This window comes from Gossypium hirsutum, chromosome D05 (assembly GCF_007990345.1).
Source record: "Gossypium hirsutum isolate 1008001.06 chromosome D05, Gossypium_hirsutum_v2.1, whole genome shotgun sequence".
In the NCBI taxonomy this organism is placed as follows: Eukaryota; Viridiplantae; Streptophyta; class Magnoliopsida; order Malvales; family Malvaceae; genus Gossypium; species Gossypium hirsutum.
The window spans coordinates 953,326-966,645 of NC_053441.1; positions in this window are offsets into that span (position 1 = coordinate 953,326).

Sequence of the window (13,320 nt, forward strand, 5' to 3'; positions counted from 1 at the left end):
AATTTAATACCATATATACTAAAATTAACATTGTAATGCTAAATTCAATGGAAATAGAAGAGAACTAATAATTTGGGTGAATGGAATGATGAAGCATGCATAATTTAATAGGAGGTATTAATTTTAAACATGAATTATAAAATAAAATTATTCTTATACGAGAGAAATTGAAAGACTCATTTTCTAATCGATTAATTGTAAGATTGCAACTTCAACTCTTTCAAGTTTTTAAATTATGCAATTTATTCCTTGAATAAAAAATATTAAAAATATATGTACACGTGTGTTTTGTGAAGGTAGAAAATTTTAAAATAATGTCAACAAAATAAATATTTGTGGTAATGAGAGTTATTAAATTTAAGTCCTCCTAAAAAAAGAGTCTTAAATGATGGGAATAAAAAATAAAAATTGAATGGTGAATAGATTAATTTACGTCATATTATTTTTTATATTCTTTTACAAATATTTTAATATCAATTAGAATTTTTTTATTATCACTATCATCAAAATAATAAACATATGTTAATTAGTTATTATTTTGAATAATGTTATTTTGTATTAATTACATGGAGTAAAATTATATTGTGTATTGATTAAATTAAAAAAACTTTAATTATGATTTCAAAATTGTTGTTATAATATTTAATATTTAAATAAGTTAATATATTTTAATTATATTCAACAGTTTTGTATAAGAAATATTATTTTACAATATTTAAAAATATAATATTAAAAAACTAACTAAAAAATTAATCTTATGAATTAAGATACGTAAAAAAAATAGTAACTTACTGATTTGGGAATGAGAGTCAATTAAATTAACTTTGTACAAGAAAAGAGTCTTCAATGATGAGAATAAATCCATTGATTGTAGCTGAAGATTGCAACCTGGACATATCAAATAGTATATTTATGTTTATTTCTTTAGAATATATCAAATTAATCAAACTAACAAGTAATTAGTACATTTAAATTAAATTTGGAATTAGCCACAATTTTATTTTAGTAGTACCAATTGAATAGCAGCTCATATGGAGGTCCTCTAAATTGCTCAAGCCGTCTAGCCGTCTAATTCTGAGGAAAATCAAAAATTGAAAAGTAAATACTTTATTAATATATGCAGAGGTCATTGAATAAGGAGAGAGGATGATATTCAGCAGTTTTATATAAGAAATATAATTTTACAATAATTAAAAATATAATATTAAAAAAACTAACTAAAAATTAAATGTCTAAAATCACATTCAACATATGTGCCATTAGAAACCAGTATTTATGTAAATTAATCTTAAGAATTAAGATAAGTAAAAAAATAATAATAACTTACTGATTTGGGAATGAGAGTCAATTAAATTAACTCCGTTCAAGGAAAGAGTCTTCAATGATGAGAATAAATCCAATGATTGTAGCTGAAGATTGCAACCTAGACATATCAAATAGTATACTTATATTTACTTTATTTCTTTGGAATATATCAAATTAATCAAACTAACAAGTAATTAGTACATTTAAATTAAATTTGGAATTAGCCACAATTTTATTTTAGTAGTACCAATTGAATCGCAGCTCATATCGAGGTCCTCCAAATTGCTCAAGCCATCTAATTCTGAGGAGAATCAAAAATTGAAAAGTAAATACTTTATTAATATATGTAGACGTCATTGAATAAGGAGAAAGAGGATGATAATTTTACCTTTAATATCTATTGTTCCTTCCAAATTGGAGCCTCCTAAAGACAAAGTCTTTAGATTTGAGAGTGTTCCGAGAGATGACAATATGGTATTGTTGAAGAGATTGCCATACAAACGAAGCACTGTCAAATTCATCAACCTTAAACCTGCCTCATTATTACCAAGTAGCATGCTCTTAATTATTTCACTTCCCATTTAATTATACTTAAATTACTTAAAATGAATAGTAAAATAACCTAAAAAATAACTATTTATGTAAATAATATTGGTTAAAAAATAACTACTTAAATGAATTGAAATGAACAGTAAAATTGAGTTATAGAGAGTAAATGACTGGCACCAACTTTTTTTCTAACACAAACATTGTGTCAGAGATTAAAAATAATAATTTCTAAGGTTTCAGACACTAGATGGATGATACCCATGTATTTTTCCCAATCCGTATCATATTGGTAATATATACCAGTATTTTAAAAAATAGTTATGGTGCTGACACATTGATAACCGTCACCCACTACATCTGATTAAAAAAAAATTTTGGGTGTTGATACACTGATGGTCGATACCCTTTTTACCTGATTAAAATTTTTTTGGACGTTAGAACACTGATGGTCGGCACCCCCTTTATCTGATTAAAAAAAAATTGGGTGCTAGGATTCTGATGGCCAGATAAAGGGGGTCACAACACCAATTTTTTTTAATCAGATAAATGGATGTTGACCATCAGTGTTTCAACACCCCAAAAAAATCTTTTTAACCAAATAAAGGAGGTGTCGGCCATCAGTGTCCCAACACCTCAATTTTTTTTAAATCTAGTGCAGAAGTGCCAACCATCAATGTCCCAACACCTCAAAAAAAAAATTTTATCTAATAAATTGGTGTCGACCATTAGTACCAACACTCTAATTTTTTTAAATATTGGTATAAACGTATACTAGTATGACATGAATTGGAAAAAAATACATAAATGTCGGCTATCTAGTGTTCAAAACCCCAAAAATTATTTTTTAATCCCTTACACAATCATCCGCCAATAATTGTGTTAGAAAAAAAAGTGGTGCTGATCATCTACTCCCCATAATGCAATTATGTAACATAACCCTACTTTTGCTAAATTGTTTTGACTTTGAGTCGAGACCTACCTCTTTTAAGTAACTCTAATTAAGGGTATGTTAGAATTGATTAGAGGCAAAAGATTATATATAATATTTTATTTAGTGAGTATTTTATTATTATTTAAGATAATAATTTGTGAACCTAAATTCGCCTGCATAATTTATTATCATGTAGCTCATAGAATGGATTAAACTAATAGAGTGAATTTTTTTTTAAAATAAATTAGTAGGGTGAATATATCCCTTGAAAAAATTACAAATAAATTAGAAATTTAAGTGTAAAAAATGAAATTACTTTATTAATCCATTAATAACACCAGCTTTGAGGCTAAAATATAACCGAAATCATTTTGGTCCCATTTTTGTTTTATTTATTTGCGAAATTGCCCCAAATTTCTGTTTTAAGTTTAAATTAGTCATTTTTGTCATTTTTTCTATTAAATTAGTTAATTTCAATAGTATTATTATTATTATTATTATTATTATTACATAAATACATGCATATTTTTTTATAATATATATGTGTATTTTTTTAAAACTTTTGTAAATACATGTACATATTTTGTATATATATATATTATTTTATTTTCATAACTTTTATATGCATGTATATATATATATACATTTACATTTTATAATACATATACATCTTCTATATTTTATAATCAATACAAGTATACATGCATCTTCTATATTATATATATATGCGTACTTTTTTTAAAAAAAAATTATTATAAATATATATATTTCATTCATTTTTTATATATATGTATACTTATATATACATATTTTGTATATACATATACATATATAATTTATATTAAAGTATTTGTTTCATGTTCTATATTAACATTTTATCACATTTTTAAGGAAAATATATTTGGATTCATCAAAGCATTAAAACCGTTTTTTTTTTCAAAGGCTTTTAAGATAATGCAATATTCGGTATTTGGGATATTCGAGAGGATTGAGCCCTAACGTATTGGGTTCCAATTTTCCTTGTTAAACCTAAAATTTTCGAGAATTCAACATGTTGTGTCCTAACGTATTGGGCATGACATATTGTTTTCTTAAGATGAAGATTTTCCTATGAAAAAGCAATATTCAAAGTTTGAGGATTTTGAGAAATTGTACTCTAACGTATTGGGTCTCGATTTCTTCGTCTGACTTAAACAATTGAATATCATTTTAAATTTCATCGCTTGAGTTTTTTTTAAGATCTTTTCAAACCTTTGACACCAAGACATTAAACAATCAATTCGTTACCAATTTTGGGTGTTACGAGGGTGCTAACCCTTCCTCATGCATAACTGACTCCCGAACCTGTTTTCTCAAATTTCGCAAACCAAAATTGTTTTTAATGTGAGCCGATCACACCTCAATAAAGGATCGGTGGCGACTCCAATTTTTGTTTTTAAAGTCAACAACTAATTTTTGTTTTCAAAAAAATGGTTTCAACACATATCATTCTCTTGCCGTTTTTTCATAGGCATATATCATTCATTTCAGATCAATACCAATAATAATTCATTTCTCAATATTTACAATTTTTATTTCGTTTTCGTTTGGTAACATCATATACTATTACATTAAGCCTTTATTTATCTCATGAACAATTAGTTCATGCTTTCTATTCACATTTTCATATTCAATTCACATTTTCAAAATTCAGTTCAATACTAACATATATACATATATTATTCATCACCAAATAACATTCACTTTAATCAAAATTGTACAGAATATAGTTCATACGAACTTGCCAGGCTAATTTGCAGAAATACTGTAACTATGTATCAACTTATCAACATGAGTTAATTCATAACCATTAATGACATTTCTTCATGCCAAATCATATACCAAACATACCACACACACATATGCTATGAAACTTTATTTCCCCACATGAGCTTAAACCATGACCAATAATGCACAAATATAAGCATCATTTCTATTTCAACGTTTGTCGATTATAATCGAACATATGACCAATTATACACAATTCATTCATATATTTATCCAATTTTCCTCCTCCTCCTCTCGATTCCATATCCTTAATGTATATAACATGCTTAAACAAAAGTAACTATATTTTCACTTTTTTACTTATATTTAAATTCAAAGTTGTCTATCCAAGTTAGAGTCACTAAATTATTTATATCTTAAGCTACGGAGCTCCAAATTAATTCGTTAATTTTCCCATAAACTAGACTCATATATCTTCTTACCATAAAATTTTTAGAATTTTTGACTTAGCCAATTTTGACTTAGCCAATAAGTACAGTTTATTCTTTAAAGTATCTCCTATTTCACTGTTTGGCAGTTCTAACCTCCCTTCACTAAAAATTAATTATCTCATTATACAGAGTTTGGATGACGTTCTTATTTGTTTCTCTTGAAAATAGACTCATAAAATATAACTCATAATTATTTTTTTACAATTTTTAATGATTTTCCGAAGTCAAAATAGGGGATTTAAAAATCATCCTAACCCTGTCTCACTAAAATTTAAATATCTCAAAATATATAACTCTTTTGCATACTCTATTTCTTTTATGTGAAAATAGACTCATTTAGCTTTAATTTCATATATTATTCAGCCTTTAATTCAATTTCCACAATTTTTTGTGATTTTTTAAATTCATACAACTGTTGCTATCTAAAACTGTTTTGTTGCTAAATTTACTCTTTCACAATTTCACTTATTCCATTTCATCTTACCGATGGTTTGATAAAATATCGAGCACATTGTTCATAAATTTTCACACTTATACCTACACTCATTTATCACATAGTCACATTCAATTATACTTAGTTGTTACATGATCTCATGTATTTTCACTTGGACAATTTCCCGATGAATATTTCGGAATAATAACAGATACACGGTGGATCAGCACATAGCACCACCCTTATAGTCAATGATACTCGGTGGAATCAACACATAGCAACCACCTTTATAATCAATGGTATGTAATTATAACATTTTGGAATTTAAAGACTAATTTAGAATGATAATTTTTTTAAAAATAAATATATTCATATTTAATATTTTAAATCCATTCGATAGAAGTGATGTGCAGCTTGCCCATGAAGTTTCCTTTGGAAAGTGAGAATGTAGACATTTGAATTGATAGAATGAAAGTGTTGAAACCTTGACATTGGTGCACAGCCATTAGATGTGCCATCCTAGTTGTCAATTAAACTAAGGTTGAATTAAAAGTTTTTGGTATGTTATTGAAGAATAGTTTACAATATTTATTACACTTATTTTTTTAATTTTAGAATTTTATTTAATTAACATTCCTATTACTTTTCTAAATTTTTAAGGTCCTTTTATCACTAAATTTATTGATTTTACCATTTCTAAATTGTTGTTTTAAATTATGTTACATAATATTCAACATGTCATTTAACGGTTTAATGGTTCATTTACTGGTATCAATAATAGAAGAACCTAATTGACAGTTTAGGTATGTAATTATAACATTTTGAAATTTAGAGACTAATTTAAAATGATAATCATAGTTGAGGATGTTGAATGCAATTAACCCTATACTTTTTAGATGTTGTCATTTTATTTTGTTTTGGCATTGGTGTCATAGTGTTGCGCGGAAGCGTGTGAAAGAGTAAAATTATTGTACTAAAAAATCACACTAAGTTCAATTCCCAGGAAAGAGAGGTGAATCACGAGGATCACTTAAGTACCAAGTCTTTCCTAGCCAGAATATCCCTCTATCGTAATTTAATAGCACAATAAATCACTACAATCACACTCACAAAATATGAACATTAAATAGTAAAGAACACCAAAATTTAACGAGGTTCGGCAAATCTTGCCTACGTCCTCGGGCACTACCAAATATATTTCACTCCAAAATACAAGTGAAACTTTACAAATAGGGAGAGAGAACAATGCCTTAAGTAGAGAATGGCAAATGTGGGATGATGAGAATGAGCAATGGTTGGCCTATTTATAGTTGAGATTCAAGGGCCACCTTGCAAAGTCCCTATTCACTTAGGGACCAAAAATTGCTATTATCCCATGCCCAACACTAAATAAATATTTGGTGCCCATAACTTTGACCTTTCCAAGGTATGGGTAGGTATGGGAAAGGTATGGGCAAGGTATGGGATATATTCTAATAATCTCCACCTTGAAGATTTGATTAGGATAATCTTATCTTCACACAATTCTTTTTGCCTTTGACAACAATACTTGATAGTGTCTTCTTCGACTGTTAAACTTGCAGGATATTGATCAAGTTCAAACAATGTTCGAACTTGGTTGCTGTTACCACCTTGGTCATCATATCTGCGGGATTATCTGCAGTCTTGATCTTCTGAAGACAAATTTTCCCCTCTTCAATAATTTCCCGCACAAAATGGAATCGTACGTTGATATGTTTTGTACGTGCATGATAGACTTGATTCTTTGCTAAATGAATAGCACTTTGACTATCACAATACACGTTAATATGCTCCTGAACCAACCCCAAGGTTTTAGCCATACCTTGTAACCAAATAGCCTCCTTTACAGCCTCTGTTACAGCCATGTACTCGGCTTCTGTGGTTGACAACGCAACTGTAGACTGTAGTGTAGACTTCCAACTTATTGGTCCTCCAGCAAGTGTAAACACATAACCGGTGGTTGATCTTCGCTTGTCCAAATCACCGGCATAGTCAGAATCAACGTACCCAATAACACCTTTACCAAGTGTATTATCCTGCTTGAACAGTAATCCAACATCCACGGTCTTCTGAATATACCGTAGAATCCATTTCACAGCTTGCCAATGTCCTTTTCCAGGATTATGCATATACCTGCTCACTATACTAACTGCTTGTGAAATGTCGGGTCTTGTACACACCATTGCATACATCAAGCTACCCACTACATTAGAATACGGAACTTGCAACATGTATTCTCGTTCCGTATTCGTTGAAGGAGATAGTTGTGCAGAAAGCTTGAAATGAGAAGCCAACGGGGTACTTACAGGTTTGGTCTGCTCGTTCATGCCAAACTGCTGTAGTACTTTCTTCAAATACTGCTTCTGAGACAAGCTAACTCTGCCATGAGCTCTATCTCTACATATTTCCATGCCGAGAATCTTTTTAGCTTCTCCTAGATCTTTCATCTCAAACTCGAGATTGAGTTGAGTCTTCAATCTTTCAATCTCAACTTTGCTCTTAGATGCTATTAGCATATCATCAACATATAAGAGCAAGTATATGAAAGTTCCTTCTTGTAGCTTCTGAAAATACACGCAATGATCAAATTTACTTCTTGTGTACCTTTGCCCTTTCATGAACTGATCAAATCGCTTGTACCACTGCCTCGGAGATTGCTTCAATCCATAAAGCGACTTTGTCAATTTGCAAACCCAATTTTCTTTTCCAGCAACCTTGAATCCATCTGGCTGAGTCATATAGATTTCCTCTTCCAAATCACCGTGTAAAAACGCGGTCTTCACATCAAGCTGAACTAGTTCAAGATCATATTGCGCAACCAAGGCTAGCAAAATCCGAATAGACGAATGCTTCACAACTGGAGAAAACACTTCATTGTAGTCTATTCCTTCTTTCTGAGCGTAACCCTTTGCTACCAATCTAGCCTTGTATCGAATTTCATTTTTACCAGGAAATCCTTCCTTCTTTGCATATACCCATTTGCATCCAATTGCCTTCTTTCCCTTGGGCAGTCTCACCAACTCCCAAGTCCTATTTTTATGAAGAGACTGCATTTCTTCATTCATAGCTTGCTTCCACTTTACACCATCAGAGTTACTTATTGCTTCTGTGTAAGTGGAAGGAACATCATCATCTGCAATTGGAAGTGCATAGGCCACCATATCGTCAAAGCGAGCAGGCTTACGAATCTCTCTTCTTGGCCTCCTATATGCAATTGAATCTTGTTGCTGTAGAAGTTCTTGGGTCGAAACTTCTTCATCATTTGTTCTTTCAATATTAGCTGGATCATCATTAACCTTTTCAAACTCCACCTGCTGCAAAGTACTACTGGTTTTGTCATCCTTTTGTGAATCCTCGTTCTTCATCATGGTTGATTCATCAAAAGTTACATCTCTACTGAAAACAATCTTCCTTGTATCAGGACACCAGAGACGGTATCCTTTTACACCACCAGTTATACCCATGAATAATGCTTTCTTTGCTCTTGGGTCTAACTTAGATTCTTTACATGATAATATGCAGTGGAACCAAAAACATGTAAAGAATCATAATCAGTAGCAGGTTTACCAGTCCACATCTCCATAGGAGTTTTTCCATTTATTGCAGCTGATGGCAATCGGTTAATTAGATGGCACGCATATGTAACTGCTTCAGCCCAAAATTCCTTGCCCAATCCAGCATTGGACAACATACGTCGAACTTTCTCCAGTATAGTCCGATTCATGCGTTCTGCCACCCCATTCTGCTGTGGTGTATCTCGAACAGTGAAGTGTCGCACAATGCCCTCATCTTGACATACTTGTAGAAATGGATAATTTTTGTACTCAGTACCATTATCTGATCGAAGTCGTTTGACCTTTCGACCTGTCTGAGTCTCCACCATCTTCTTCCACTTCAGAAATGCATCCAAAACTTCATTTTTTCTTTTCATTAGATACACCCATACTTTTCTTGAATAATCATCAAGAAAAGTGACAAAATAGTGCATACCTCCCAAAGAAGCCACTTTGGTAGGTCCCCACACATCACTGTGAACGTAGTCCAGAATTCCTTTCGTATTGTGAATTGCTGGACCAAATTTTACCCTCTTCTGCTTGCCCAGAACACAATGTTCACAGAATTCCATTTTGCAAGAATTTTTACCTTTCAATAAGCCTTGCTTCACCAATGTCTGCAAAGCTTTTTCACCAGCATGTCCCAATCGCATATGCCATAATCTGGTAGCCTCTGAATCTACATCTTTTGTAGAAACTGTTGATGTTGATCCAATAACTGTACTTCCATTTAAAAATACAAGTTATTTCTTCTTGTGCCTTTTATCACCGTCAGTTGCCCAGCTACTACTTCTAGTAATCCATCTCTCAAAGTGATTGTGAGCCCTTTAGATTCTAGGGCATCTAATGAGATGAGATTTTTCTTCAGGCTAGGTACGTAGCGAACATCTGTCAAGACTTGGATTGAGCCGTCGTGATTCTTCAATTGGACTGTACCCACTCCCATTGTCTTACAAGCACTATCATTGCCCATAAGAACAATTCCACCTTCTAGCTCTTTAAGACTAGAAAACCAGTCCTTATTAGGATACATATGGTAAGTACATCCTGAATCCAAAATCCACTCATCCGTTTGACATGCCATTGCCATGCCAACCAAGCTAAAGTCTGACTCCTCATCATGCTCCGCTACACATGCATTAGAAATAGCCTTGCCCTTTTGTAGCTTAGAACAATTCTTTTTCCAATGCCCTTTTTCATGGCAAAAGGCACATTCATCTTTGGCGGGTCTCCCTTTGGACTTTCCCCTTCTACCAGATTTGCTGCTGTGTGAACGACCTCTTACTGTTAAGACTTCTGCGGTTGTATCTCTGTGATCTCTTTTATCTTTCTTTCGAGTCTCAGATCTATACAACGCACTACAGACTGCATCAAATGTGATCGTGTCCTTCCCATGAAGCAATGTGGTGGTAAGATGATCATATTCATCAGGAAGGGAATTCAACAACAATAATGCCTTGTCTTCATCTTCAAATTTCTCATCCAAATTTAGCAAGTCTGCTAAAATTTTATTGAATGAGTTCACATGGTCATTCATCGACATACGGGGTGCATACGTGAATCGATAAAGTTTCTTTTTCATATAAAGCCTATTTTCAAGACTTTTCGTTAGAAACTTTTCTTCCAGTGTATCCCATAACTTCTTCGCTGATGTCTCCCTCATGACAGAGTACTTCTGCTCTTTGGCCAAACATAGGCGGATTGTACCACACGCCTGTCTATTGATCTTGGCCCACTCCTTGTCATCCATCTTGTCAGGTTTTTCTTCAAGGGCTATATCTAGCTCTTGCTGACATAAGACATCCAGGATCTCACATTGCCACATACCAAAATTATTGGTACCGTCAAATTTCTCTACTTCAAATTTTGCATTTGTCACAGTAGTCCTTGCTGATGACGATGCTGCTGCCATTTTTCTCCTCAATCCCAACTACTGTATACGTGAACAGTACCGTATACGTGAATAGTTCCGTATACGTGAATAGTATCGTATACGTAAATAGTGCCGTATACGTGAATAGTACCGTAAACGGTCGTATTCCCCAAGTATGAACCTTGCTCTGATACCAATTGTTGCGCGGAAGCGTGTGAAAGAGTAAATTTATTGTACTAAAAAATCACACTAAGTTCAATTCCCAGGAAAGAGAGGTGAATCACGAGGATCACTTAAGTACCAAGTCTTTCCTAGCCAGAATATCCCTCTATCGTAATTTAATAGCACAATAAATCACTACAATCACACTCACAAAATATGAACATTAAATAGTAAAGAACACCAAAATTTAACGAGGTTCGGCAAATCTTGCCTACGTCCTCGGGCACTACCAAATATATTTCACTCCAAAATACAAGTGAAACTTTACAAATAGGGAGAGAGAACAATGCCTTAAGTAGAGAATGGCAAATGTGGGATGATGAGAATGAGCAATGGTTGGCCTATTTATAGTTGAGATTCAAGGGCCACCTTGCAAAGTCCCTATTCACTTAGGGACCAAAAATTGCTATTATCCCATGCCCAACACTAAATAAATATTTGGTGCCCATAACTTTGACCTTTCCAAGGTATGGGTAGGTATGGGAAAGGTATGGGCAAGGTATGGGATATATTCTAATACATAGTTTGATAGATGGAATTATCGACGAGGCTTTGACTCTGCTTATAGCCGTAGCCATAGGGCATAAATTTCCCTGCCAAAAATTTCCATATATACGTATATTAGTGAAGGAAAATAAGAGAAAGTGATGGGAAATATTATAGAGAAAGGGAATAAGAGTGTTATAAATTTAGTATTCAATATTTTGCACTAAAATAGTTTTGGACAGCAGCAGTAGGTTAATTTGAAAAATCACCATAAATTGTGAAAATCGAATTAGAGGATGAATAAAACATTAAATTAAATCTTATTGAGTCTAGTTTCTCATATAAGAAACAGTGTAAGCAATGGAATTGTAAATCATGAGATATAATAAATTTTGTGAGACAAGGTCAGAATGAATTCTGGTTCCCCTGTTTTGACTTTGGAAAATAATAAAAAATTGAATAAAAATAATTAGGGGCATAAATTTATAGTTTTAAAATTATGTATAAGTCTATGTTCAAGAGAAATAAATGGGAATATCATCCGAATCCCGTACGAGGAGATAATTAATTTTTAGTGAAGAAGGGTCGAAACTGTCAGACAGCAGAACATGGGTGACTTTAAAGAATAAACTGTAGTTATTGGCTAAACCAAAAATTCTGAAAATTTTATGGTAAGAAGATAATCGAGTCTAGTTTCAGAGAAAATTAGAAGATCCTAATTTGGAGTTCTGTAGCTCAAGATAAAAATGATTTAATGACTATGACACGGATGGACAACTTTGAATAAATTTATAAGTAAATAGTGAAATCATAGATAATGTTACTTTTAAGCATGTTATATAAATTAAGGATGTGGAACGGAGAGGAGGAGGAGGAAAATAAATATATAAATATTCTTTTAGCATGGATTTGCATTAAAAATAGTTAATTTGCATGATTTGGTCTCAAGGACTAAATTGAATAAAAAGTAAAACTTTAGGGACAATTTTGTAAAAATATAATTTTTTATTTAGTGAGTATTTTATTATTATTTAAGATAATAATTTGTGAACCTAAATTCGACTGCATAATTTATTATCACATGTAGCTCATAGAATGGATCAAACTAATAGAGTGAATTTTCTTTAAAAATAAATTAGTAGGGTGAATATATTCCTTGAAAAAATTTCAAATAAATTAGAAATTTAATTGTAAAAAAATGAAATTACTTTATTAATCCATTAATAACTCCAGCTTTGAGGCTAAAATATAACCGAAATCGTTAAACTCAAAATTCAATATCCCGTTAGAAAATGAAAGTTTAAAAGTAAAAAAAGATGCACAAAATTTGACGGTTGAATTGTAGGGGATTAATCCTTTATTATCCCCCGCTCAATGACATTAGATTTTGAGGTCATATCAAATATTATTAAATGCTACTTTCTTCAATCATCCTCCACCCATATGCAGAAATTTGGATAGCTGTTCCATTTCTAATGCAGAATTATTCATATTTGCCATCATCCTTCTTCAAGCATTGCTAATATTCAGCTCTGTAATTCATTAGGAATAACGTATGGTAAGAACTATGTTTTGACTTAGCCTTAATTAATTGTTAGACTACCTTTATTTACCAAAAAGATTATATCCATATATTTCTAGCCAGTTTGTGTATTTTTCATCTTTTCAGAATATAAGATAATTTGCAA